We start from the raw sequence: 23,337 nt of genomic DNA, 5'->3' as shown, positions 1-23,337 counted from the left end.
GTGGGTTAGGGTTGTTTGTTGTTTGGTTAGGGTTGTTTGTTGTTAGGGGGTTAGTGTTGTTTGTTGTTAGGGGTTTAGGATTGTTTCTTGTTGGGGTTTAGTGGTTTTTGTTGTTAGGGTGTTAGTGTTTATTTTGGTAAGGGGGTTAGTGTTGTTGGTTGTTCGGGGGTTAGGATTGTTTGTTGTTAGGGGGTTAGGGTTGTTTGTTTTTTGGGGGTTAGGGTTGTTTGTTGTTACGGGGTTAGTGTTGTTTGTTGTTACGGGGTTAGGGTAGTTTCTTGTTAGGGGTTTAGTGTTGTTTGTTGTTAGGGGGTTAGTGTTTATTGATAGGGGTTCAGGGTTGTTTCTTGTTGGGGTTTATTGGTTTTTGTTGTTAGGGTGTTAGTGTTGTTTGTTGTTAGGGTGTTAGTGTTTTGTGTTGTTAGGGGGTTAGTGTTGTTTGATGTTAGGGGTTTAGGGTTGTTTGGTGTTATGGGGTTAGTGTTGTTTGTTGTTAGGGTGTTAGGGGTGTTTGTTGTTAGGGGGTTAGGGTTGTTTGTTGTTAGGGTGTTAGTGTTGTTTGTTCTTAGTGGGTTAGGGTTGTTTGTTGTTTGGTTAGGGTTGTTTGTTGTTAGGGGGTTAGTGTTGTTTGTTGTTAGGGGGTTAGGGTTGCTTTTTGTTAGGGTGTTAGTGTTGTTTGTTGTTAGGGGTTTAGGGTTGTTTGTTGTTAGGGTGTTAGTGTTGTTTGTTGTCAGTGGGTTAGGTTTGTTTGTTGTTTGGTTAGGGTTGCTTGTTGTTAGGGGGTTAGTGTTGTTTGTTGTTAGGGGTTTAGGGTTGTTTCTTGTTGGAGTTTAGTGGTTTTTGTTGTTCGGGTGTTAGTGTTTATTGTGGTTAGGGGGTTAGTGTTGTTGGTTGTTCGGGGGTTAGGATTGTTTGTTGTTAGGGGGTTAGGGTTGTTTGTTGTTAGGGGGTTAGTGTTGTTTGTTGTTTGGGGGTTAGAGTTGTTTCTTGTTACCGCGTTAGTGTTGTTTCTTGTTACGGGGTTAGGGTAGTTTCTTGTTAGGGGTTTAGTGTTGTTTGTTCTTAGGGGGTTAGGGTTTTTTGTTAGGGGTTTAGGGTTGTTTCTTGTTGGGGTTTAGTGGTTTTTGTTGTTAGGGTGTTAGTGTTGTTTGTTGTTAGGGTGTTAGTGTTTTCTGTTGTTAGGGGGTTAGTTTTGTTTGATGTTAGGGGTTTAGGGTTGTTTGTTTTTAGGGGGTTAGTGTTGTTTGTCGTTACGGGGTTACTGTTGTTTGTTGTTAGGGTGTTAGTGTTCTTTGATGTTAGGGGTTTAGGGTTGTTTTTTGTTAGGGGGTTAGTGTTGTTTGTTGTTAGGAGGTTAGGGTTGTTTGTTGTTAGGGTGTTAGTGTTGTTTGTTGTTAGGGGGTTAGGGTTGTTTGTTGTTAGGGTGTTAGTGTTGTTTGTTGTTAGTGGGTTAGGGTTGTTTGTTGTTTGGTTAGGGTTGTTTGTTCTTAGGGGGTTAGTGTTTTTTGTTGTTAGGGGTTTCGGGTTGTTTCTTGTTGGGGTTTAGTGGTTTTTGTTGTTAGGGTGTTAGTGTTTATTGTGGTTAGGGGGTTAGTGTTGTTGGTTGTTCAGGGGTTAGGATTGTTTGTTCTAAGGGGGTTAGGGATGTTTGTTGTTTGGGGGTTAGGGTTGTTTGTTGTTACGGGATTAGTGTTGTTTTTTGTTACGGGGTTAGGGTAGTTTCTTGTTAGGGGTTTAGTATTGTTTGTTGTTAGGGGGTTAGTGTTTGTTGTTACGGGTTTAGGGTTGTTTCTTGTTGGGGTTTAGTGGTTTTTGTTGTTAGGGTGTTAGTGTTGTTTGTTGTTAGGGTGTTAGTGTTTTGTGTTGTTAGGGGGTTAGTGTTGTTTGATGTTAGGGGTTTAGGGTTGTTTGATGTTATGGGGTTAGTGTTGTTTGTTGCTAGGGTGTTAGGGTTGTTTGTTGTTAGTGGGTTAGGGTTGTTTGTTGTTAGTGGGTTAGTGTTTTTGGTTTCTAGGGGTTAGTGTTGTTTGTTGTTTGGGTGTTAGTGTTTGTTGTTAGGGGTTTAGGGTTGTTTGTTGTTAGGGTGTTAGTGTTCTTTGATGTTAGGGGTTTAGGGTTGTTTGATGTTAGGGGTTAGTGTTGTTTGTTGTTAGGGGGTTAGGGTTGTTTGTTGTTAGGGTGTTAGTGTTGTTTGTTGTTAGGGTGCTAGGGTTGTTTGTTGTTAGGGTGTTAGTGTTGTTTGTTGTTAGGGGTTTAGGGTTGTTTGTTGTTAGGGGTTTAAGGTTCTTTCTTGTTGGGGTTTAGTGGTTTTTGTTGTTCGGGTGTTAGTGTTTATTGTGGTTAGGGGGTTAGTGTTGTTGGTTGTTCGGGGGTTAGGATTGTTTGTTTTTAGGGGGTTAGGGTTGTTTGTTGTTTGGGTGTTAGGGTTGTTTGTTGTTACTGGGTTAGTGTTGTTTGTTGTTACGGGGTTAGGGTAGTTTCTTGTTAGGGGTTTAGTGTTGTTTGTTGTTAGGGGGTTAGTGTTTTTTGTTAGGGGTTTAGGGTTGTTTCTTGTTGGGGTTTAGTGGTTTTTGTTGTTAGGGTGTTAGTGTTGTTTGTTCTTAGGGTGTTAGTGTTTTGTGTTGTTAGTGGGTTAGTGTTGTTTGATGTTAGGGGTTTAGGGTTGTTTGATGTTATGAGGTTAGTGTTGTTTGTTGTTAGGGTGTTAGGGTTGTTTGTTGTTAGTGGTTTAGGGTTGTTTGTTGTTCGTGGGTTAGGGTTGTTTTTTGTTAGGGTGTTAGTGTTGTTTGTTGTTAGTGGGTTAGAGTTTTTTGCTGTTTGGTTAGGGTTGTTTGTTGTTAGGGAGTGGTGTTGTTTGTTGTTAGGGGTTTAGGGTTGTTTCTTGTTGGGGTTTAGTGGTTTTTGTTGTTAGGGTGTTAGTGTTGTTTGTTGTTAGGGTGTTAGTGTCTTGTGTTGTTAGTGGGTTAGTGTTGTTAGATGTTAGGGGTTTAGGGTTGTTTGTTGTTAGGGGGTTAGTGTTTTTTGTTGTTAGGGTGTTAGGGTTGTTTGTTGATTGTGGGTTAGGGTTGTTTGCTGTTAGTGGGTTAGTGTTTTTGGTTTTTAGGAGTTAGGGTTTTTTGTTGCTTGGGGGTTAGTGTTTGTTGTTAGGGGGTTAGGGTTGTTTGTTGTTAGGGTGTTAGTGTTCTTTGATGTTAGGGGTTTAGGGTTGTTTGTTGTTAGGGGGTTAGTGTTGTTTGTTTTTAGGTGGATAGGGTTGTTTGTTGTTAGGGTGTTAGTGTTGTTTGTTGTTAGGGGGTTAGGATTGTTTGTTGTTAGGGTGTCAGTGTTGTTTGTTGTTAGTGGGTTAGAGTTTTTTGTTGTTTGGTTAGGGTTGTTTGTTGTTAGGGAGTGGTGTTGTTTGTTGTTAGGGGTTTGGGGTTGTTTCTTGTTGGTGTTTAGTGGTTTTTGTTGTTAGGGTGTTAGTGTTGTTTGTTGTTAGGGTATTAGTGTTTTGTGTTGTTAGGGGGTTAGTGTTGTTTGATGTTAGGGGTTTAGGGTTGTTTGTTGTTAGGGGGTTAGTGTTTTTTGTTGTTAGGGTGTTAGGGTTGTTTGTTGATTTTGGTTATGCTTGTTTGTTGTTAGTGGGTTAGTGTTTTTGGTTTTTAGGAGTTAGGGTTGTTTGTTGCTTGGGGGTTAGAGTTTGTTGTTAGGGGGTTAGTTTTGTTTGTTGATAGGGTGTTACTGTTCTTTGATGTTAGGGGTTTAGGGTTGTTTGTTCTTAGGGGGTTAGGGTTGTTTGTTGTTAGGGGGTTAGGGTTGTTTGTTGTTACGGGGTTAGTGTTGTTTGTTGTTACGGGGTTAGGTTAGTTTCTTGTTAGGGGTTTAGTGTTGTTTGTTGTTAGGGGGTTAGTGTTGTTTGTTGTTAGGGGGTTAGGGTTGTTTGTTGTTAGGGTGTTAGTGTTGTTTGTTGTTAGGGGGTTAGGGTTGTTTGTTCTTAGGGTGTTAGTGTTGTTTGTTGTTAGTGGGTTAGGGTTGTTTGTTGTTTGGTTAGGGTTGTTTGTTGTTAGGGGGTTAGTGTTGTTTGTTGTTAGGGGTTTAGGGTTGTTTCTTGTTGGGGTTTAGTGGTTTTTGTTGTTAGGGTGTTAGTGTTTATTTTGGTTAGGGGGTTAGTGTTGTTGGTTGTTCGGGGGTTAGGATTGTTTGTTGTTAGGGGGTTAGGGTTGTTTGTTGTTTGGGGGTTAGGGTTGTTTGTTGTTACGGGGTTAGTGTTGTTTGTTGTTACGGGGTTAGGGTAGTTTCTTGTTAGGGGTTTAGTGTTGTTTGTTGTTAGGGGGTTAGTGTTTATTGATAGGGGTTCAGGGTTGTTTCTTGTTGGGGTTTATTGGTTTTTGTTGTTAGGGTGTTAGTGTTGTTTGTTGTTAGGGTGTTAGTGTTTTGTGTTGTTAGGGGGTTAGTGTTGTTTGATGTTAGGGGTTTAGGGTTGTTTGGTGTTATGGGGTTAGTGTTGTTTGTTGTTAGGGTGTTAGGGTTGTTTGTTGTTAGGGGGTTAGGGTTGTTTTTTGTTAGGGTGTTAGTGTTGTTTGTTGTTAGTGGGTTAGGGTTGTTTGTTGTTTGGTTAGGGTTGTTTGTTGTTAGGGGGTTAGTGTTGTTTGTTGTTAGGGGGTTAGGGTTGCTTTTTGTTAGGGTGTTAGTGTTGTTTGTTGTTAGGGGTTTAGGGTTGTTTGTTGTTAGGGTGTTAGTGTTGTTTGTTGTCAGTGGGTTAGGTTTGTTTGTTGTTTGGTTAGGGTTGCTTGTTGTTAGGGGGTTAGTGTTGTTTGTTGTTAGGGGTTTAGGGTTGTTTCTTGTTGGAGTTTAGTGGTTTTTGTTGTTCGGGTGTTAGTGTTTATTGTGGTTAGGGGGTTAGTTTTGTTGGTTGTTCGGGGGTTAGGATTGTTTGTTGTTAGGGGGTTAGGGTTGTTTGTTGTTAGGGGGTTAGTGTTGTTTGTTGTTTGGGGGGTAGAGTTGTTTGTTGTTACCGCGTTAGTGTTGTTTGTTGTTACGGGGTTAGGGTAGTTTCTTGTTAGGGGTTTAGTGTTGTTTGTTCTTAGGGGGTTAGGGTTTTTTGTTAGGGGTTTAGGGTTGTTTCTTGTTGGGGTTTAGTGGTTTTTGTTGTTAGGGTGTTAGTGTTGTTTGTTGTTAGGGTGTTAGTGTTTTGTGTTGTTAGGGGGTTAGTGTTGTTTGATGTTAGGGGTTTAGGGTTGTTTGTTTTTAGGGGGTTAGTGTTGTTTGTCGTTACGGGGTTACTGTTGTTTGTTGTTAGGGTGTTAGTGTTTTGTGTTGTTAAGGGTTTAGTGTTGTTTGATGTTAGGGGTTTAGGGTTGTTTTTTGTTAGGGGGATAGTGTTGTTTGTTTTTGGGGTGTGAGGGTTTTTTGTTGTTAGTGGGTTAGGGTTGTTTGTTGTTAGTGGGTTAGTGTTTTTGGATTTTAGGGGTTAGGATTGTTTGTTGTTTTGGGGTTAGTGTTTGTTGTTAGGGGGTTAGGGTTTTTTGTTGTTAGGGTGTTAGTGTTCTTTGATGTTAGGGGTTTAGGGTTGTTTTTTGTTAGGGGGTTAGTGTTGTTTGTTGTTAGGAGGTTAGGGTTGTTTGTTGTTAGGGTGTTAGTGTTGTTTGTTGTTAGGGGGTTAGGGTTGTTTGTTGTTAGGGTGTTAGTGTTGTTTGTTGTTAGTGGGTTAGGGTTGTTTGTTGTTTGGTTAGGGTTGTTTGTTGTTAGGGGGTTAGTGTTTTTTGTTGTTAGGGGTTTCGGGTTGTTTCTTGTTGGGGTTTAGTGGTTTTTGTTGTTAGGGTGTTAGTGTTTATTGTGGTTAGGGGGTTAGTGTTGTTGGTTGTTCAGGGGTTAGGATTGTTTGTTCTTAGGGGGTTAGGGATGTTTGTTGTTTGGGGGTTAGGGTTGTTTGTTGTTACGGGATTAGTGTTGTTTTTTGTTACGGGGTTAGGGTAGTTTCTTGTTAGGGGTTTAGTGTTGTTTGTTGTTAGGGGGTTAGTGTTTGTTGTTAGGGGTTTAGGGTTGTTTCTTGTTGGGGTTTAGTGGTTTTTGTTGTTAGGGTGTTAGTGTTGTTTGTTGTTAGGGTGTTAGTGTTTTGTGTTGTTAGGGGGTTAGTGTTGTTTGATGTTAGGGGTTTAGGGTTGTTTGATGTTATGGGGTTAGTGTTGTTTGTTGCTAGGGTGTTAGGGTTGTTTGTTGTTAGTGGGTTAGGGTTGTTTGTTGTTAGTGGGTTAGTGTTTTTGGTTTCTAGGGGTTAGTGTTGTTTGTTGTTTGGGTGTTAGTGTTTGTTGTTAGGGGTTTAGGGTTGTTTGTTGTTAGGGTGTTAGTGTTCTTTGATGTTAGGGGTTTAGGGTTGTTTGATGTTAGGGGGTTAGTGTTGTTTGTTGTTAGGGGGTTAGGGTTGTTTGTTGTTAGGGTGTTAGTGTTGTTTGTTGTTAGGGGTTTAGGGTTGTTTGTTGTTAGGGGTTTAAGGTTCTTTCTTGTTGGGGTTTAGTGGTTTTTGTTGTTCGGTTGTTAGTGTTTATTGTGGTTAGGGGGTTAGTGTTGTTGTTTGTTCGGGGGTTAGGATTGTTTGTTTTTAGGGGGTTAGGGTTGTTTGTTGTTTGGGTGTTAGGGTTGTTTGTTGTTACTGGGTTAGTGTTGTTTGTTGTTACGGGGTTAGGGTAGTTTCTTGTTAGGGGTTTAGTGTTGTTTGTTGTTAGGGGGTTAGTGTTTTTTGTTAGGGGTTTAGGGTTGTTTCTTGTTGGGGTTTAGTGGTTTTTGTTGTTAGGGTGTTAGTGTTGTTTGTTCTTAGGGTGTTAGTGTTTTGTGTTGTTAGTGGGTTAGTGTTGTTTGATGTTAGGGGTTTAGGGTTGTTTGATCTTATGAGGTTAGTGTTGTTTCTTGTTAGGGTGTTAGGGTTGTTTGTTGTTAGTGGTTTAGGGTTGTTTGTTGTTCGTGGGTTAGGGTTGTTTTTTGTTAGGGTGTTAGTGTTGTTTGTTGTTAGTGGGTTAGAGTTTTTTGCTGTTTGGTTAGGGTTGTTTGTTGTTAGGGAGTGGTGTTGTTTTTTGTTAGGGGTTTAGGGTTGTTTCTTGTTGGGGTTTAGTGGTTTTTGTTGTTAGGGTGTTAGTGTTGTTTGTTGTTAGGGTGTTAGTGTCTTGTGTTGTTAGTGGGTTAGTGTTGTTAGGTGTTAGGGGTTTAGGGTTGTTTGTTGTTAGGGGGTTAGTGTTTTTTGTTGTTAGGGTGTTAGGGTTGTTTGTTGATTGTGGGTTAGGGTTGTTTGCTGTTAGTGGGTTAGTGTTTTTGGTTTTTAGGAGTTAGGGTTTTTTGTTGCTTGGGGGTTAGTGTTTGTTGTTAGGGGGTTAGGGTTGTTTGTTGTTAGGGTGTTAGTGTTCTTTGATGTTAGGGGTTTAGGGTTGTTTGTTGTTAGGGGGTTAGTGTTGTTTGTTTTTAGGTTGATAGGGTTGTTTGTTGTTAGGGTGTTAGTGTTGTTTGTTGTTAGGGAGTTAGGGTTGTTTGTTGTTAGAGTGTTAGTGTTGTTTGTTGTTAGTGGGTTAGGGTTTTTTGTTGTTTGGTCAGGGTTGTTTGTTGTTAGGGGGTTAGTGTTGTTTGTTGTTAGGGGTTTAGGGTTGTTTCTTGTTGGGGTTTAGTGGTTTTTGTTGTTAGGGTGTTAGTGTTTATTGTGGTTAGGGGGTTAGTGTTGTTGGTTGTTAGGGGGTTAGAGTTGTTTGTTGTTTGGGGTTTAGGGTTGTTTGTTGTTTGGGGGTTAGGATTGTTTGTTGTTACAGGGTTAGTGTTGTTTGTTGTTACGGGGTTAGGGTAGTTTCTTGTTAGGGGTTTAGTGTTGTTTGTTGTTAGGGGGTTAGTGTTTGTTGTTAGGGGTTTAGGGTTGTTTTTTGTTGGTGTTTAGTGGTTTTTGTTGTTAGGGTGTTAGTGTTGTTTGTTGTTAGGGTGTTAGTGTTTTGTGTTGTTAGGGGGTTAGTGTTGTTTGATGTTAGGGGTTTAGGGTTGTTTGTTGTTAGTGGGTTAGTGTTTTTGGTTTTTAAGAGTTAGGGTTGTTTGTTGCTTGGGGGTTAGTGTTTGTTGTTAGGGGGTTAGGGTTGTTTGTTGTTAGGGGGTTAGTGTTGTTTGTTTTTAGGTGGATAGGGTTGTTTGTTGTTAGGGTGTTAGTGTTGTTTGTTGTTAGGGAGTTAGGGTTGTTTGTTGTTAGGGTGTTAGTGTTGTCTGTTGTTAGTGGGTTAGGGTTTTTTGTTGTTTGGTTAGGGTTGTTTGTTGTTAGGGGGTTAGTGTTGTTTGTTGTTAGGGGTTTAGGGTTGTTTCTTGTTGGGGTTTAGTGGTTTTTGTTGTTAGGGTGTTAGTGTTTATTGTGGTTAGGGGGTTAGTGTTGTTGGTTGTTCGGGGGTTAGGATTGTTTGTTGTTAGGGGGTTAGAGTTGTTTGTTGTTTGGGGTTTAGGGTTGTTTGTTGTTTGGGGGTTAGGATTGTTTGTTGTTACGGGTTTAGTGTTGTTTGTTGTTACGGGGTTAGGGTAGTTTCTTGTTAGGGGTTTAGTGTTGTTTGTTGTTAGGGGGTTAGTGTTTGTTGTTAGGGGTTTAGGGTTGTTTCTTGTTGGGGTTTAGTGGTTTTTGTTGTTAGGGTGTTAGTGTTGTTTGTTGTTAGGGTGTTAGCGTTTTGTGTTGTTAGGGGGTTAGTGTTGTTTGATGTTAGGGGTTTAGGGTTGTTTGTTGTAAGGGGGTTAGTGTTATTTGTTGTTAGTGTGTTAGGGTTGTTTGTTGTTAGTGGTTTAGGGTTGTTTGTTGTTAGTGGGTTAGGGTTGTTTGTTGTTAGTGGGTTAGTGTTTTTGGTTTCTAGGGGTTAGTGTTGTTTGTTGTTTGGGTGTTAGTGTTTGTTGTTAGGGGTTTAGGGTTGTTTGTTGTTAGGGTGTTAGTGTTCTTTGATGTTAGGGGTTTAGGGTTGTTTGATGTTAGGGGGTTAGTGTTGTTTGTTGTTAGGGGGTTAGGGTTGTTTGTTGTTAGGGTGTTAGTGTTGTTTGTTGTTAGGGGTTTAGGGTTGTTTGTTGTTAGGGGTTTAAGGTTCTTTCTTGTTGGGGTTTAGTGGTTTTTGTTGTTCGGTTGTTAGTGTTTATTGTGGTTAGGGGGTTAGTGTTGTTGTTTGTTCGGGGGTTAGGATTGTTTGTTTTTAGGGGGTTAGAGTTGTTTGTTGTTTGGGGTTTAGGGTTGTTTGTTGTTTGGGGGTTAGGATTGTTTGTTGTTACGGGGTTAGTGTTGTTTGTTGTTACGGGGTTAGGGTAGTTTCTTGTTAGGGGTTTAGTGTTGTTTGTTGTTAGTGGGTTAGTGTTTGTTGTTAGGGGTTTAGGGTTGTTTTTTGTTGGTGTTTAGTGGTTTTTGTTGTTAGGGTGTTAGTGTTGTTTGTTGTTAGGGTGTTAGTGTTTTGTGTTGTTAGGGGGTTAGTGTTGTTTGATGTTAGGGGTTTAGGGTTGTTTGTTGTTAGTGGGTTAGTGTTTTTGGTTTTTAAGAGTTAGGGTTGTTTGTTGCTTGGGGGTTAGTGTTTGTTGTTAGGGGGTTAGGGTTGTTTGTTGTTAGGGGGTTAGTGTTGTTTGTTTTTAGGTGGATAGGGTTGTTTGTTGTTAGGGTGTTAGTGTTGTTTGTTGTTAGGGAGTTAGGGTTGTTTGTTGTTAGGGTGTTAGTGTTGTCTGTTGTTAGTGGGTTAGGGTTTTTTGTTGTTTGGTTAGGGTTGTTTGTTGTTAGGGGGTTAGTGTTGTTTGTTGTTAGGGGTTTAGGGTTGTTTCTTGTTGGGGTTTAGTGGTTTTTGTTGTTAGGGTGTTAGTGTTTATTGTGGTTAGGGGGTTAGTGTTGTTGGTTGTTCGGGGGTTAGGATTGTTTGTTGTTAGGGGGTTAGAGTTGTTTGTTGTTTGGGGTTTAGGGTTGTTTGTTGTTTGGGGGTTAGGATTGTTTGTTGTTACGGGTTTAGTGTTGTTTGTTGTTACGGGGTTATGGTAGTTTCTTGTTAGGGGTTTAGTGTTGTTTGTTGTTAGGGGGTTAGTGTTTGTTGTTAGGGGTTTAGGGTTGTTTCTTGTTGGGGTTTAGTGGTTTTTGTTGTTAGGGTGTTAGTGTTGTTTGTTGTTAGGGTGTTAGTGTTTTGTGTTGTTAGGGGGTTAGTGTTGTTTGATGTTAGGGGTTTAGGGTTGTTTGTTGTTAGGGGGTTAGTGTTATTTGTTGTTAGCGTGTTAGGGTTGTTTGTTGTTAGTGGTTTAGGGTTGTTTGTTGTTAGTGGGTTAGTGTTTCTGGTTTTTACGGGTTAGGGTTGTTTCTTGTTGGGGTTTAGTGGTTTTTGTTGTTAGGGTGTTAGTGTTTGCTGTGGTTAGGGGGTTAGTGTTGTTGGTTGTTCGGGGGTTAGGATTGTTTGTTGTTAGGGGGTTAGTGTTGTTTGTTGTTAGGAGGTTAGGGTTGTTTGTTGTTAGGGTGTTAGTGTTGTTTGTTGTTAGGGGGTTAGGGTTGTTTGTTGTTAGGGTGTTAGTGTTGTTTGTTGTTAGTGGGTTAGGGTTGTTTGTTGTTTGGTTAGGGTTGTTTGTTGTTAGGGGGTTAGTGTTTTTTGTTGTTAGGGGTTTCGGGTTGTTTCTTGTTGGGGTTTAGTGGTTTTTGTTGTTAGGGTGTTAGTGTTTATTGTGGTTAGGGGGTTAGTGTTGTTGGTTGTTCAGGGGTTAGGATTGTTTGTTCTTAGGGGGTTAGGGATGTTTGTTGTTTGGGGGTTAGGGTTGTTTGTTGTTACGGGATTAGTGTTGTTTTTTGTTACGGGGTTAGGGTAGTTTCTTGTTAGGGGTTTAGTGTTGTTTGTTGTTAGGGGGTTAGTGTTTGTTGTTAGGGGTTTAGGGTTGTTTCTTGTTGGGGTTTAGTGGTTTTTGTTGTTAGGGTGTTAGTGTTGTTTGTTGTTAGGGTGTTAGTGTTTTGTGTTGTTAGGGGGTTAGTGTTGTTTGATGTTAGGGGTTTAGGGTTGTTTGATCTTATGAGGTTAGTGTTGTTTCTTGTTAGGGTGTTAGGGTTGTTTGTTGTTAGTGGTTTAGGGTTGTTTGTTGTTCGTGGGTTAGGGTTGTTTTTTGTTAGGGTGTTAGTGTTGTTTGTTGTTAGTGGGTTAGAGTTTTTTGCTGTTTGGTTAGGGTTGTTTGTTGTTAGGGAGTGGTGTTGTTTTTTGTTAGGGGTTTAGGGTTGTTTCTTGTTGGGGTTTAGTGGTTTTTGTTGTTAGGGTGTTAGTGTTGTTTGTTGTTAGGGTGTTAGTGTCTTGTGTTGTTAGTGGGTTAGTGTTGTTAGGTGTTAGGGGTTTAGGGTTGTTTGTTGTTAGGGGGTTAGTGTTTTTTGTTGTTAGGGTGTTAGGGTTGTTTGTTGATTGTGGGTTAGGGTTGTTTGCTGTTAGTGGGTTAGTGTTTTTGGTTTTTAGGAGTTAGGGTTTTTTGTTGCTTGGGGGTTAGTGTTTGTTGTTAGGGGGTTAGGGTTGTTTGTTGTTAGGGTGTTAGTGTTCTTTGATGTTAGGGGTTTAGGGTTGTTTGTTGTTAGGGGGTTAGTGTTGTTTGTTTTTAGGTTGATAGGGTTGTTTGTTGTTAGGGTGTTAGTGTTGTTTGTTGTTAGGGAGTTAGGGTTGTTTGTTGTTAGAGTGTTAGTGTTGTTTGTTGTTAGTGGGTTAGGGTTTTTTGTTGTTTGGTCAGGGTTGTTTGTTGTTAGGGGGTTAGTGTTGTTTGTTGTTAGGGGTTTAGGGTTGTTTCTTGTTGGGGTTTAGTGGTTTTTGTTGTTAGGGTGTTAGTGTTTATTGTGGTTAGGGGGTTAGTGTTGTTGGTTGTTAGGGGGTTAGAGTTGTTTGTTGTTTGGGGTTTAGGGTTGTTTGTTGTTTGGGGGTTAGGATTGTTTGTTGTTACAGGGTTAGTGTTGTTTGTTGTTACGGGGTTAGGGTAGTTTCTTGTTAGGGGTTTAGTGTTGTTTGTTGTTAGGGGGTTAGTGTTTGTTGTTAGGGGTTTAGGGTTGTTTTTTGTTGGTGTTTAGTGGTTTTTGTTGTTAGGGTGTTAGTGTTGTTTGTTGTTAGGGTGTTAGTGTTTTGTGTTGTTAGGGGGTTAGTGTTGTTTGATGTTAGGGGTTTAGGGTTGTTTGTTGTTAGTGGGTTAGTGTTTTTGGTTTTTAAGAGTTAGGGTTGTTTGTTGCTTGGGGGTTAGTGTTTGTTGTTAGGGGGTTAGGGTTGTTTGTTGTTAGGGGGTTAGTGTTGTTTGTTTTTAGGTGGATAGGGTTGTTTGTTGTTAGGGTGTTAGTGTTGTTTGTTGTTAGGGAGTTAGGGTTGTTTGTTGTTAGGGTGTTAGTGTTGTCTGTTGTTAGTGGGTTAGGGTTTTTTGTTGTTTGGTTAGGGTTGTTTGTTGTTAGGGGGTTAGTGTTGTTTGTTGTTAGGGGTTTAGGGTTGTTTCTTGTTGGGGTTTAGTGGTTTTTGTTGTTAGGGTGTTAGTGTTTATTGTGGTTAGGGGGTTAGTGTTGTTGGTTGTTCGGGGGTTAGGATTGTTTGTTGTTAGGGGGTTAGAGTTGTTTGTTGTTTGGGGTTTAGGGTTGTTTGTTGTTTGGGGGTTAGGATTGTTTGTTGTTACGGGTTTAGTGTTGTTTGTTGTTACGGGGTTAGGGTAGTTTCTTGTTAGGGGTTTAGTGTTGTTTGTTGTTAGGGGGTTAGTGTTTGTTGTTAGGGGTTTAGGGTTGTTTCTTGTTGGGGTTTAGTGGTTTTTGTTGTTAGGGTGTTAGTGTTGTTTGTTGTTAGGGTGTTAGCGTTTTGTGTTGTTAGGGGGTTAGTGTTGTTTGATGTTAGGGGTTTAGGGTTGTTTGTTGTAAGGGGGTTAGTGTTATTTGTTGTTAGTGTGTTAGGGTTGTTTGTTGTTAGTGGTTTAGGGTTGTTTGTTGTTAGTGGGTTAGGGTTGTTTGTTGTTAGTGGGTTAGTGTTTTTGGTTTCTAGGGGTTAGTGTTGTTTGTTGTTTGGGTGTTAGTGTTTGTTGTTAGGGGTTTAGGGTTGTTTGTTGTTAGGGTGTTAGTGTTCTTTGATGTTAGGGGTTTAGGGTTGTTTGATGTTAGGGGGTTAGTGTTGTTTGTTGTTAGGGGGTTAGGGTTGTTTGTTGTTAGGGTGTTAGTGTTGTTTGTTGTTAGGGGTTTAGGGTTGTTTGTTGTTAGGGGTTTAAGGTTCTTTCTTGTTGGGGTTTAGTGGTTTTTGTTGTTCGGTTGTTAGTGTTTATTGTGGTTAGGGGGTTAGTGTTGTTGTTTGTTCGGGGGTTAGGATTGTTTGTTTTTAGGGGGTTAGAGTTGTTTGTTGTTTGGGGTTTAGGGTTGTTTGTTGTTTGGGGGTTAGGATTGTTTGTTGTTACGGGGTTAGTGTTGTTTGTTGTTACGGGGTTAGGGTAGTTTCTTGTTAGGGGTTTAGTGTTGTTTGTTGTTAGTGGGTTAGTGTTTGTTGTTAGGGGTTTAGGGTTGTTTTTTGTTGGTGTTTAGTGGTTTTTGTTGTTAGGGTGTTAGTGTTGTTTGTTGTTAGGGTGTTAGTGTTTTGTGTTGTTAGGGGGTTAGTGTTGTTTGATGTTAGGGGTTTAGGGTTGTTTGTTGTTAGTGGGTTAGTGTTTTTGGTTTTTAAGAGTTAGGGTTGTTTGTTGCTTGGGGGTTAGTGTTTGTTGTTAGGGGGTTAGGGTTGTTTGTTGTTAGGGGGTTAGTGTTGTTTGTTTTTAGGTGGATAGGGTTGTTTGTTGTTAGGGTGTTAGTGTTGTTTGTTGTTAGGGAGTTAGGGTTGTTTGTTGTTAGGGTGTTAGTGTTGTCTGTTGTTAGTGGGTTAGGGTTTTTTGTTGTTTGGTTAGGGTTGTTTGTTGTTAGGGGGTTAGTGTTGTTTGTTGTTAGGGGTTTAGGGTTGTTTCTTGTTGGGGTTTAGTGGTTTTTGTTGTTAGGGTGTTAGTGTTTATTGTGGTTAGGGGGTTAGTGTTGTTGGTTGTTCGGGGGTTAGGATTGTTTGTTGTTAGGGGGTTAGAGTTGTTTGTTGTTTGGGGTTTAGGGTTGTTTGTTGTTTGGGGGTTAGGATTGTTTGTTGTTACGGGTTTAGTGTTGTTTGTTGTTACGGGGTTATGGTAGTTTCTTGTTAGGGGTTTAGTGTTGTTTGTTGTTAGGGGGTTAGTGTTTGTTGTTAGGGGTTTAGGGTTGTTTCTTGTTGGGGTTTAGTGGTTTTTGTTGTTAGGGTGTTAGTGTTGTTTGTTGTTAGGGTGTTAGTGTTTTGTGTTGTTAGGGGGTTAGTGTTGTTTGATGTTAGGGGTTTAGGGTTGTTTGTTGTTAGGGGGTTAGTGTTATTTGTTGTTAGCGTGTTAGGGTTGTTTGTTGTTAGTGGTTTAGGGTTGTTTGTTGTTAGTGGGTTAGTGTTTCTGGTTTTTACGGGTTAGGGTTGTTTCTTGTTGGGGTTTAGTGGTTTTTGTTGTTAGGGTGTTAGTGTTTGCTGTGGTTAGGGGGTTAGTGTTGTTGGTTGTTCGGGGGTTAGGATTGTTTGTTGTTAGGGGGTTAGTGTTGTTTGTTGTTAGGAGGTTAGGGTTGTTTGTTGTTAGGGTGTTAGTGTTGTTTGTTGTTAGGGGGTTAGGGTTGTTTGTTGTTAGGGTGTTAGTGTTGTTTGTTGTTAGTGGGTTAGGGTTGTTTGTTGTTTGGTTAGGGTTGTTTGTTGTTAGGGGGTTAGTGTTTTTTGTTGTTAGGGGTTTCGGGTTGTTTCTTGTTGGGGTTTAGTGGTTTTTGTTGTTAGGGTGTTAGTGTTTATTGTGGTTAGGGGGTTAGTGTTGTTGGTTGTTCAGGGGTTAGGATTGTTTGTTCTTAGGGGGTTAGGGATGTTTGTTGTTTGGGGGTTAGGGTTGTTTGTTGTTACGGGATTAGTGTTGTTTTTTGTTACGGGGTTAGGGTAGTTTCTTGTTAGGGGTTTAGTGTTGTTTGTTGTTAGGGGGTTAGTGTTTGTTGTTAGGGGTTTAGGGTTGTTTCTTGTTGGGGTTTAGTGGTTTTTGTTGTTAGGGTGTTAGTGTTGTTTGTTGTTAGGGTGTTAGTGTTTTGTGTTGTTAGGGGGTTAGTGTTGTTTGATGTTAGGGGTTTAGGGTTGTTTGATGTTATGGGGTTAGTGTTGTTTGTTGCTAGGGTGTTAGGGTTGTTTGTTGTTAGTGGGTTAGGGTTGTTTGTTGTTAGTGGGTTAGTGTTTTTGGTTTCTAGGGGTTAGTGTTGTTTGTTGTTTGGGTGTTAGTGTTTGTTGTTAGGGGTTTAGGGTTGTTTGTTGTTAGGGTGTTAGTGTTCTTTGATGTTAGGGGTTTAGGGTTGTTTGATGTTAGGGGGTTAGTGTTGTTTGCTGTTAGGGGGTTAGGGTTGTTTGTTGTTAGGGTGTTAGTGTTGTTTGTTGTTAGGGTGTTAGGGTTGTTTGTTGTTAGGGTGTTAGTGTTGTTTGTTGTTAGGGGTTTAGGGTTGTTTGTTGTTAGGGGTTTAAGGTTCTTTCTTGTTGGGGTTTAGTGGTTTTTGTTGTTCGGGTGTTAGTGTTTATTGTGGTTAGGGGGTTAGTGTTGTTGGTTGTTCGGGGGTTAGGATTGTTTGTTTTTAGGGGGTTAGTGTTGTTTGTTGTTAGGGTGTTAGGGTTGCTTTTTGTTAGGGTGTTAGTGTTGTTTGTTGTTAGGGGTTTAGGGTTGTTTGTTGTTAGGGTGTTAGTGTTGTTTGTTGTCAGTGGGTTAGGTTTGTTTGTTGTTTGGTTAGGGTTGCTTGTTGTTAGGGGGTTAGTGTTGTTTGTTGTTAGGGGTTTAGGGTTGTTTCTTGTTGGAGTTTAGTGGTTTTTGTTGTTCGGGTGTTAGTGTTTATTGTGGTTAGGGGGTTAGTGTTGTTGGTTGTTCGGGGGTTAGGATTGTTTGTTGTTAGGGGGTTAGGGTTGTTTGTTGTTAGGGGATTAGTGTTGTTTGTTGTTTGGGGGTTAGAGTTGTTTCTTGTTACCGCGTTAGTGTTGTTTGTTGTTACGGGGTTAGGGTAGTTTCTTGTTAGGGGTTTAGTGTTGTTTGTTCTTAGGGGGTTAGGGTTTTTTGTTAGGGGTTTAGGGTTGTTTCTTGTTGGGGTTTAGTGGTTTTTGTTGTTAGGGTGTTAGTGTTGTTTGTTGTTAGGGTGTTAGTGTTTTGTGTTGTTAGGGGGTTAGTGTTGTTTGATGTTAGGGGTTTAGGGTTGTTTGTTTTTAGGGGGTTAGTGTTGTTTGTCGTTACGGGGTTACTGTTGTTTGTTGTTAGGGTGTTAGTGTTTTGTGTTGTTAGGGGGTTAGTGTTGTTTGATGTTAGGGGTTTAGGGTTGTTTGTTGTTAGGGGGATAGTGTTGTTTGTTTTTGGGGTGTGAGGGTTTTTTGTTGTTAGTGGGTTAGGGTTGTTTGTTGTTAGTGGGTTAGTGTTTTTGGATTTTAGGGGTTAGGATTGTTTGTTGTTTGGGGGTTAGTGTTTGTTGTTAGGGGGTTAGGGTTTTTTGTTGTTAGGGTGTTAGTGATCTTTGATGTTAGGGGTTTAGGGTTGTTTTTTGTTAGGGGGTTAGTGTTGTTTGTTGTTAGGAGGTTAGGGTTGTTTGTTGTTAGGGTGTTAGTTTTGTTTGTTGTTAGGGGGTTAGGGTTGTTTGTTGTTAGGGTGTTAGTGTTGTTTGTTGTTAGTGGGTTAGGGTTGTTTGTTGTTTGGTTAGGGTTGTTTGTTGTTAGGGGGTTAGTGTTTTTTGTTGTTAGGGGTTTCGGGTTGTTTCTTGTTGGGGTTTAGTGGTTTTTGTTGTTAGGGTGTTAGTGTTTATTGTGGTTAGGGGGTTAGTGTTGTTGGTTGTTCAGGGGTTAGGATTGTTTGTTCTAAGGGGGTTAGGGATGTTTGTTGTTTGGGGGTTAGGGTTGTTTGTTGTTACGGGATTAGTGTTGTTTTTTGTTACGGGGTTAGGGTAGTTTCTTGTTAGGGGTTTAGTGTTGTTTGTTGTTAGGGGGTTAGTGTTTGTTGTTAGGGGTGTAGGGTTGTTTCTTGTTGGGGTTTAGTGGTTTTTGTTGTTAGGGTGTTAGTGTTGTTTGTTGTTAGGGTGTTAGTGTTTTGTGTTGTTAGGGGGTTAGTGTTGTTTGATGTTAGGGGTTTAGGGTTGTTTGATGTTATGGGGTTAGTGTTGTTTGTTGCTAGGGTGTTAGGGTTGTTTGTTGTTAGTGGGTTAGGGTTGTTTGTTGTTAGTGGGTTAGTGTTTTTGGTTTCTAGGGGTTAGTGTTGTTTGTTGTTTGGGTGTTAGTGTTTGTTGTTAGGGGTTTAGGGTTGTTTGTTGTTAGGGTGTTAGTGTTCTTTGATGTTAGGGGTTTAGGGTTGTTTGATGTTAGGGGGTTAGTGTTGTTTGTTGTTAGGGGGTTAGGGTTGTTTGTTGTTAGGGTGTTAGTGTTGTTTGTTGTTAGGGGTTTAGGGTTGTTTGTTGTTAGGGGTTTAAGGTTCTTTCTTGTTGGGGTTTAGTGGTTTTTGTTGTTCGGTTGTTAGTGTTTATTGTGGTTAGGGGGTTAGTGTTGTTGTTTGTTCGGGGGTTAGGATTGTTTGTTTTTAGGGGGTTAGGGTTGTTTGTTGTTTGGGTGTTAGGGTTGTTTGTTGTTACTGGGTTAGTGTTGTTTGTTGTTACGGGGTTAGGGTAGTTTCTTGTTAGGGGTTTAGTGTTGTTTGTTGTTAGGGGGTTAGTGTTTTTTGTTAGGGGTTTAGGGTTGTTTCTTGTTGGGGTTTAGTGGTTTTTGTTGTTAGGGTGTTAGTGTTGTTTGTTCTTAGGGTGTTAGTGTTTTGTGTTGTTAGTGGGTTAGTGTTGTTTGATGTTAGGGGTTTAGGGTTGTTTGATCTTATGAGGTTAGTGTTGTTTCTTGTTAGGGTGTTAGGGTTGTTTGTTGTTAGTGGTTTAGGGTTGTTTGTTGTTCGTGGGTTAGGGTTGTTTTTTGTTAGGGTGTTAGTGTTGTTTGTTGTTAGTGGGTTAGAGTTTTTTGCTGTTTGGTTAGGGTTGTTTGTTGTTAGGGAGTGGTGTTGTTTTTTGTTAGGGGTTTAGGGTTGTTTCTTGTTGGGGTTTAGTGGTTTTTGTTGTTAGGGTGTTAGTGTTGTTTGTTGTTAGGGTGTTAGTGTCTTGTGTTGTTAGTGGGTTAGTGTTGTTAGGTGTTAGGGGTTTAGGGTTGTTTGTTGTTAGGGGGTTAGTGTTTTTTGTTGTTAGGGTGTTAGGGTTGTTTGTTGATTGTGGGTTAGGGTTGTTTGCTGTTAGTGGGTTAGTGTTTTTGGTTTTTAGGAGTTAGGGTTTTTTGTTGCTTGGGGGTTAGTGTTTGTTGTTAGGGGGTTAGGGTTGTTTGTTGTTAGGGTGTTAGTGTTCTTTGATGTTAGGGGTTTAGGGTTGTTTGTTGTTAGGGGGTTAGTGTTGTTTGTTTTTAGGTTGATAGGGTTGTTTGTTGTTAGGGTGTTAGTGTTGTTTGTTGTTAGGGAGTTAGGGTTGTTTGTTGTTAGAGTGTTAGTGTTGTTTGTTGTTAGTGGGTTAGGGTTTTTTGTTGTTTGGTCAGGGTTGTTTGTTGTTAGGGGGTTAGTGTTGTTTGTTGTTAGGGGTTTAGGGTTGTTTCTTGTTGGGGTTTAGTGGTTTTTGTTGTTAGGGTGTTAGTGTTTATTGTGGTTAGGGGGTTAGTGTTGTTGGTTGTTAGGGGGTTAGAGTTGTTTGTTGTTTGGGGTTTAGGGTTGTTTGTTGTTTGGGGGTTAGGATTGTTTGTTGTTACAGGGTTAGTGTTGTTTGTTGTTACGGGGTTAGGGTAGTTTCTTGTTAGGGGTTTAGTGTTGTTTGTTGTTAGGGGGTTAGTGTTTGTTGTTAGGGGTTTAGGGTTGTTTTTTGTTGGTGTTTAGTGGTTTTTGTTGTTAGGGTGTTAGTGTTGTTTGTTGTTAGGGTGTTAGTGTTTTGTGTTGTTAGGGGGTTAGTGTTGTTTGATGTTAGGGGTTTAGGGTTGTTTGTTGTTAGTGGGTTAGTGTTTTTGGTTTTTAAGAGTTAGGGTTGTTTGTTGCTTGGGGGTTAGTGTTTGTTGTTAGGGGGTTAGGGTTGTTTGTTGTTAGGGGGTTAGTGTTGTTTGTTTTTAGGTGGATAGGGTTGTTTGTTGTTAGGGTGTTAGTGTTGTTTGTTGTTAGGGAGTTAGGGTTGTTTGTTGTTAGGGTGTTAGTGTTGTCTGTTGTTAGTGGGTTAGGGTTTTTTGTTGTTTGGTTAGGGTTGTTTGTTGTTAGGGGGTTAGTGTTGTTTGTTGTTAGGGGTTTAGGGTTGTTTCTTGTTGGGGTTTAGTGGTTTTTGTTGTTAGGGTGTTAGTGTTTATTGTGGTTAGGGGGTTAGTGTTGTTGGTTGTTCGGGGGTTAGGATTGTTTGTTGTTAGGGGGTTAGAGTTGTTTGTTGTTTGGGGTTTAGGGTTGTTTGTTGTTTGGGGGTTAGGATTGTTTGTTGTTACGGGTTTAGTGTTGTTTGTTGTTACGGGGTTAGGGTAGTTTCTTGTTAGGGGTTTAGTGTTGTTTGTTGTTAGGGGGTTAGTGTTTGTTGTTAGGGGTTTAGGGTTGTTTCTTGTTGGGGTTTAGTGGTTTTTGTTGTTAGGGTGTTAGTGTTGTTTGTTGTTAGGGTGTTAGCGTTTTGTGTTGTTAGGGGGTTAGTGTTGTTTGATGTTAGGGGTTTAGGGTTGTTTGTTGTTAGGGGGTTAGTGTTATTTGTTGTTAGTGTGTTAGGGTTGTTTGTTGTTAGTGGTTTAGGGTTGTTTGTTGTTAGTGGGTTAGGGTTGTTTGTTGTTAGTGGGTTAGTGTTTTTGGTTTCTAGGGGTTAGTGTTGTTTGTTGTTTGGGTGTTAGTGTTTGTTGTTAGGGGTTTAGGGTTGTTTGTTGTTAGGGTGTTAGTGTTCTTTGATGTTAGGGGTTTAGGGTTGTTTGATGTTAGGGGGTTAGTGTTGTTTGTTGTTAGGGGGTTAGGGTTGTTTGTTGTTAGGGTGTTAGTGTTGTTTGTTGTTAGGGGTTTAGGGTTGTTTGTTGTTAGGGGTTTAAGGTTCTTTCTTGTTGGGGTTTAGTGGTTTTTGTTGTTCGGTTGTTAGTGTTTATTGTGGTTAGGGGGTTAGTGTTGTTGTTTGTTCGGGGGTTAGGATTGTTTGTTTTTAGGGGGTTAGAGTTGTTTGTTGTTTGGGGTTTAGGGTTGTTTGTTGTTTGGGGGTTAGGATTGTTTGTTGTTACGGGGTTAGTGTTGTTTGTTGTTACGGGGTTAGGGTAGTTTCTTGTTAGGGGTTTAGTGTTGTTTGTTGTTAGTGGGTTAGTGTTTGTTGTTAGGGGTTTAGGGTTGTTTTTTGTTGGTGTTTAGTGGTTTTTGTTGTTAGGGTGTTAGTGTTGTTTGTTGTTAGGGTGTTAGTGTTTTGTGTTGTTAGGGGGTTAGTGTTGTTTGATGTTAGGGGTTTAGGGTTGTTTGTTGTTAGTGGGTTAGTGTTTTTGGTTTTTAAGAGTTAGGGTTGTTTGTTGCTTGGGGGTTAGTGTTTGTTGTTAGGGGGTTAGGGTTGTTTGTTGTTAGGGGGTTAGTGTTGTTTGTTTTTAGGTGGATAGGGTTGTTTGTTGTTAGGGTGTTAGTGTTGTTTGTTGTTAGGGAGTTAGGGTTGTTTGTTGTTAGGGTGTTAGTGTTGTCTGTTGTTAGTGGGTTAGGGTTTTTTGTTGTTTGGTTAGGGTTGTTTGTTGTTAGGGGGTTAGTGTTGTTTGTTGTTAGGGGTTTAGGGTTGTTTCTTGTTGGGGTTTAGTGGTTTTTGTTGTTAGGGTGTTAGTGTTTATTGTGGTTAGGGGGTTAGTGTTGTTGGTTGTTCGGGGGTTAGGATTGTTTGTTGTTAGGGGGTTAGAGTTGTTTGTTGTTTGGGGTTTAGGGTTGTTTGTTGTTTGGGGGTTAGGATTGTTTGTTGTTACGGGTTTAGTGTTGTTTGTTGTTACGGGGTTAGGGTAGTTTCTTGTTAGGGGTTTAGTGTTGTTTGTTGTTAGGGGGTTAGTGTTTGTTGTTAGGGGTTTAGGGTTGTTTCTTGTTGGGGTTTAGTGGTTTTTGTTGTTAGGGTGTTAGTGTTGTTTGTTGTTAGGGTGTTAGTGTTTTGTGTTGTTAGGGGGTTAGTGTTGTTTGATGTTAGGGGTTTAGGGTTGTTTGTTGTTAGGGGGTTAGTGTTATTTGTTGTTAGCGTGTTAGGGTTGTTTGTTGTTAGTGGTTTAGGGTTGTTTGTTGTTAGTGGGTTAGTGTTTCTGGTTTTTACGGGTTAGGGTTGTTTCTTGTTGGGGTTTAGTGGTTTTTGTTGTTAGGGTGTTAGTGTTTGCTGTGGTTAGGGGGTTAGTGTTGTTGGTTGTTCGGGGGTTAGGATTGTTTGTTGTTAGGGGGTTAGTGTTGTTTGTTGTTAGGAGGTTAGGGTTGTTTGTTGTTAGGGTGTTAGTGTTGTTTGTTGTTAGGGGGTTAGGGTTGTTTGTTGTTAGGGTGTTAGTGTTGTTTGTTGTTAGTGGGTTAGGGTTGTTTGTTGTTTGGTTAGGGTTGTTTGTTGTTAGGGGGTTAGTGTTTTTTGTTGTTAGGGGTTTCGGGTTGTTTCTTGTTGGGGTTTAGTGGTTTTTGTTGTTAGGGTGTTAGTGTTTATTGTGGTTAGGGGGTTAGTGTTGTTGGTTGTTCAGGGGTTAGGATTGTTTGTTCTTAGGGGGTTAGGGATGTTTGTTGTTTGGGGGTTAGGGTTGTTTGTTGTTACGGGATTAGTGTTGTTTTTTGTTACGGGGTTAGGGTAGTTTCTTGTTAGGGGTTTAGTGTTGTTTGTTGTTAGGGGGTTAGTGTTTGTTGTTAGGGGTTTAGGGTTGTTTCTTGTTGGGGTTTAGTGGTTTTTGTTGTTAGGGTGTTAGTGTTGTTTGTTGTTAGGGTGTTAGTGTTTTGTGTTGTTAGGGGGTTAGTGTTGTTTGATGTTAGGGGTTTAGGGTTGTTTGATGTTATGGGGTTAGTGTTGTTTGTTGCTAGGGTGTTAGGGTTGTTTGTTGTTAGTGGGTTAGGGTTGTTTGTTGTTAGTGGGTTAGTGTTTTTGGTTTCTAGGGGTTAGTGTTGTTTGTTGTTTGGGTGTTAGTGTTTGTTGTTAGGGGTTTAGGGTTGTTTGTTGTTAGGGTGTTAGTGTTCTTTGATGTTAGGGGTTTAGGGTTGTTTGATGTTAGGGGGTTAGTGTTGTTTGCTGTTAGGGGGTTAGGGTTGTTTGTTGTTAGGGTGTTAGTGTTGTTTGTTGTTAGGGTGTTAGGGTTGTTTGTTGTTAGGGTGTTAGTGTTGTTTGTTGTTAGGGGTTTAGGGTTGTTTGTTGTTAGGGGTTTAAGGTTCTTTCTTGTTGGGGTTTAGTGGTTTTTGTTGTTCGGGTGTTAGTGTTTATTGTGGTTAGGGGGTTAGTGTTGTTGGTTGTTCGGGGGTTAGGATTGTTTGTTTTTAGGGGGTTAGTGTTGTTTGTTGTTAGGGTGTTAGGGTTGCTTTTTGTTAGGGTGTTAGTGTTGTTTGTTGTTAGGGGTTTAGGGTTGTTTGTTGTTAGGGTGTTAGTGTTGTTTGTTGTCAGTGGGTTAGGTTTGTTTGTTGTTTGGTTAGGGTTGCTTGTTGTTAGGGGGTTAGTGTTGTTTGTTGTTAGGGGTTTAGGGTTGTTTCTTGTTGGAGTTTAGTGGTTTTTGTTGTTCGGGTGTTAGTGTTTATTGTGGTTAGGGGGTTAGTGTTGTTGGTTGTTCGGGGGTTAGGATTGTTTGTTGTTAGGGGGTTAGGGTTGTTTGTTGTTAGGGGATTAGTGTTGTTTGTTGTTTGGGGGTTAGAGTTGTTTCTTGTTACCGCGTTAGTGTTGTTTGTTGTTACGGGGTTAGGGTAGTTTCTTGTTAGGGGTTTAGTGTTGTTTGTTCTTAGGGGGTTAGGGTTTTTTGTTAGGGGTTTAGGGTTGTTTCTTGTTGGGGTTTAGTGGTTTTTGTTTTTAGGGTGTTAGTGTTGTTTGTTGTTAGGGTGTTAGTGTTTTGTGTTGTTAGGGGGTTAGTGTTGTTTGATGTTAGGGGTTTAGGGTTGTTTGTTTTTAGGGGGTTAGTGTTGTTTGTCGTTACGGGGTTACTGTTGTTTGTTGTTAGGGTGTTAGTGTTTTGTGTTGTTAGGGGGTTAGTGTTGTTTGATGTTAGGGGTTTAGGGTTGTTTGTTGTTAGGGGGATAGTGTTGTTTGTTTTTGGGGTGTGAGGGTTTTTTGTTGTTAGTGGGTTAGGGTTGTTTGTTGTTAGTGGGTTAGTGTTTTTGGATTTTAGGGGTTAGGATTGTTTGTTGTTTGGGGGTTAGTGTTTGTTGTTAGGGGGTTAGGGTTTTTTGTTGTTAGGGTGTTAGTGATCTTTGATGTTA

The sequence above is a fragment of the Elephas maximus genome, chromosome 13 (assembly GCF_024166365.1).
Source record: "Elephas maximus indicus isolate mEleMax1 chromosome 13, mEleMax1 primary haplotype, whole genome shotgun sequence".
NCBI lineage: Eukaryota > Metazoa > Chordata > Mammalia > Proboscidea > Elephantidae > Elephas > Elephas maximus.
Note: the sequence above shows the minus strand (reverse complement) of the source record.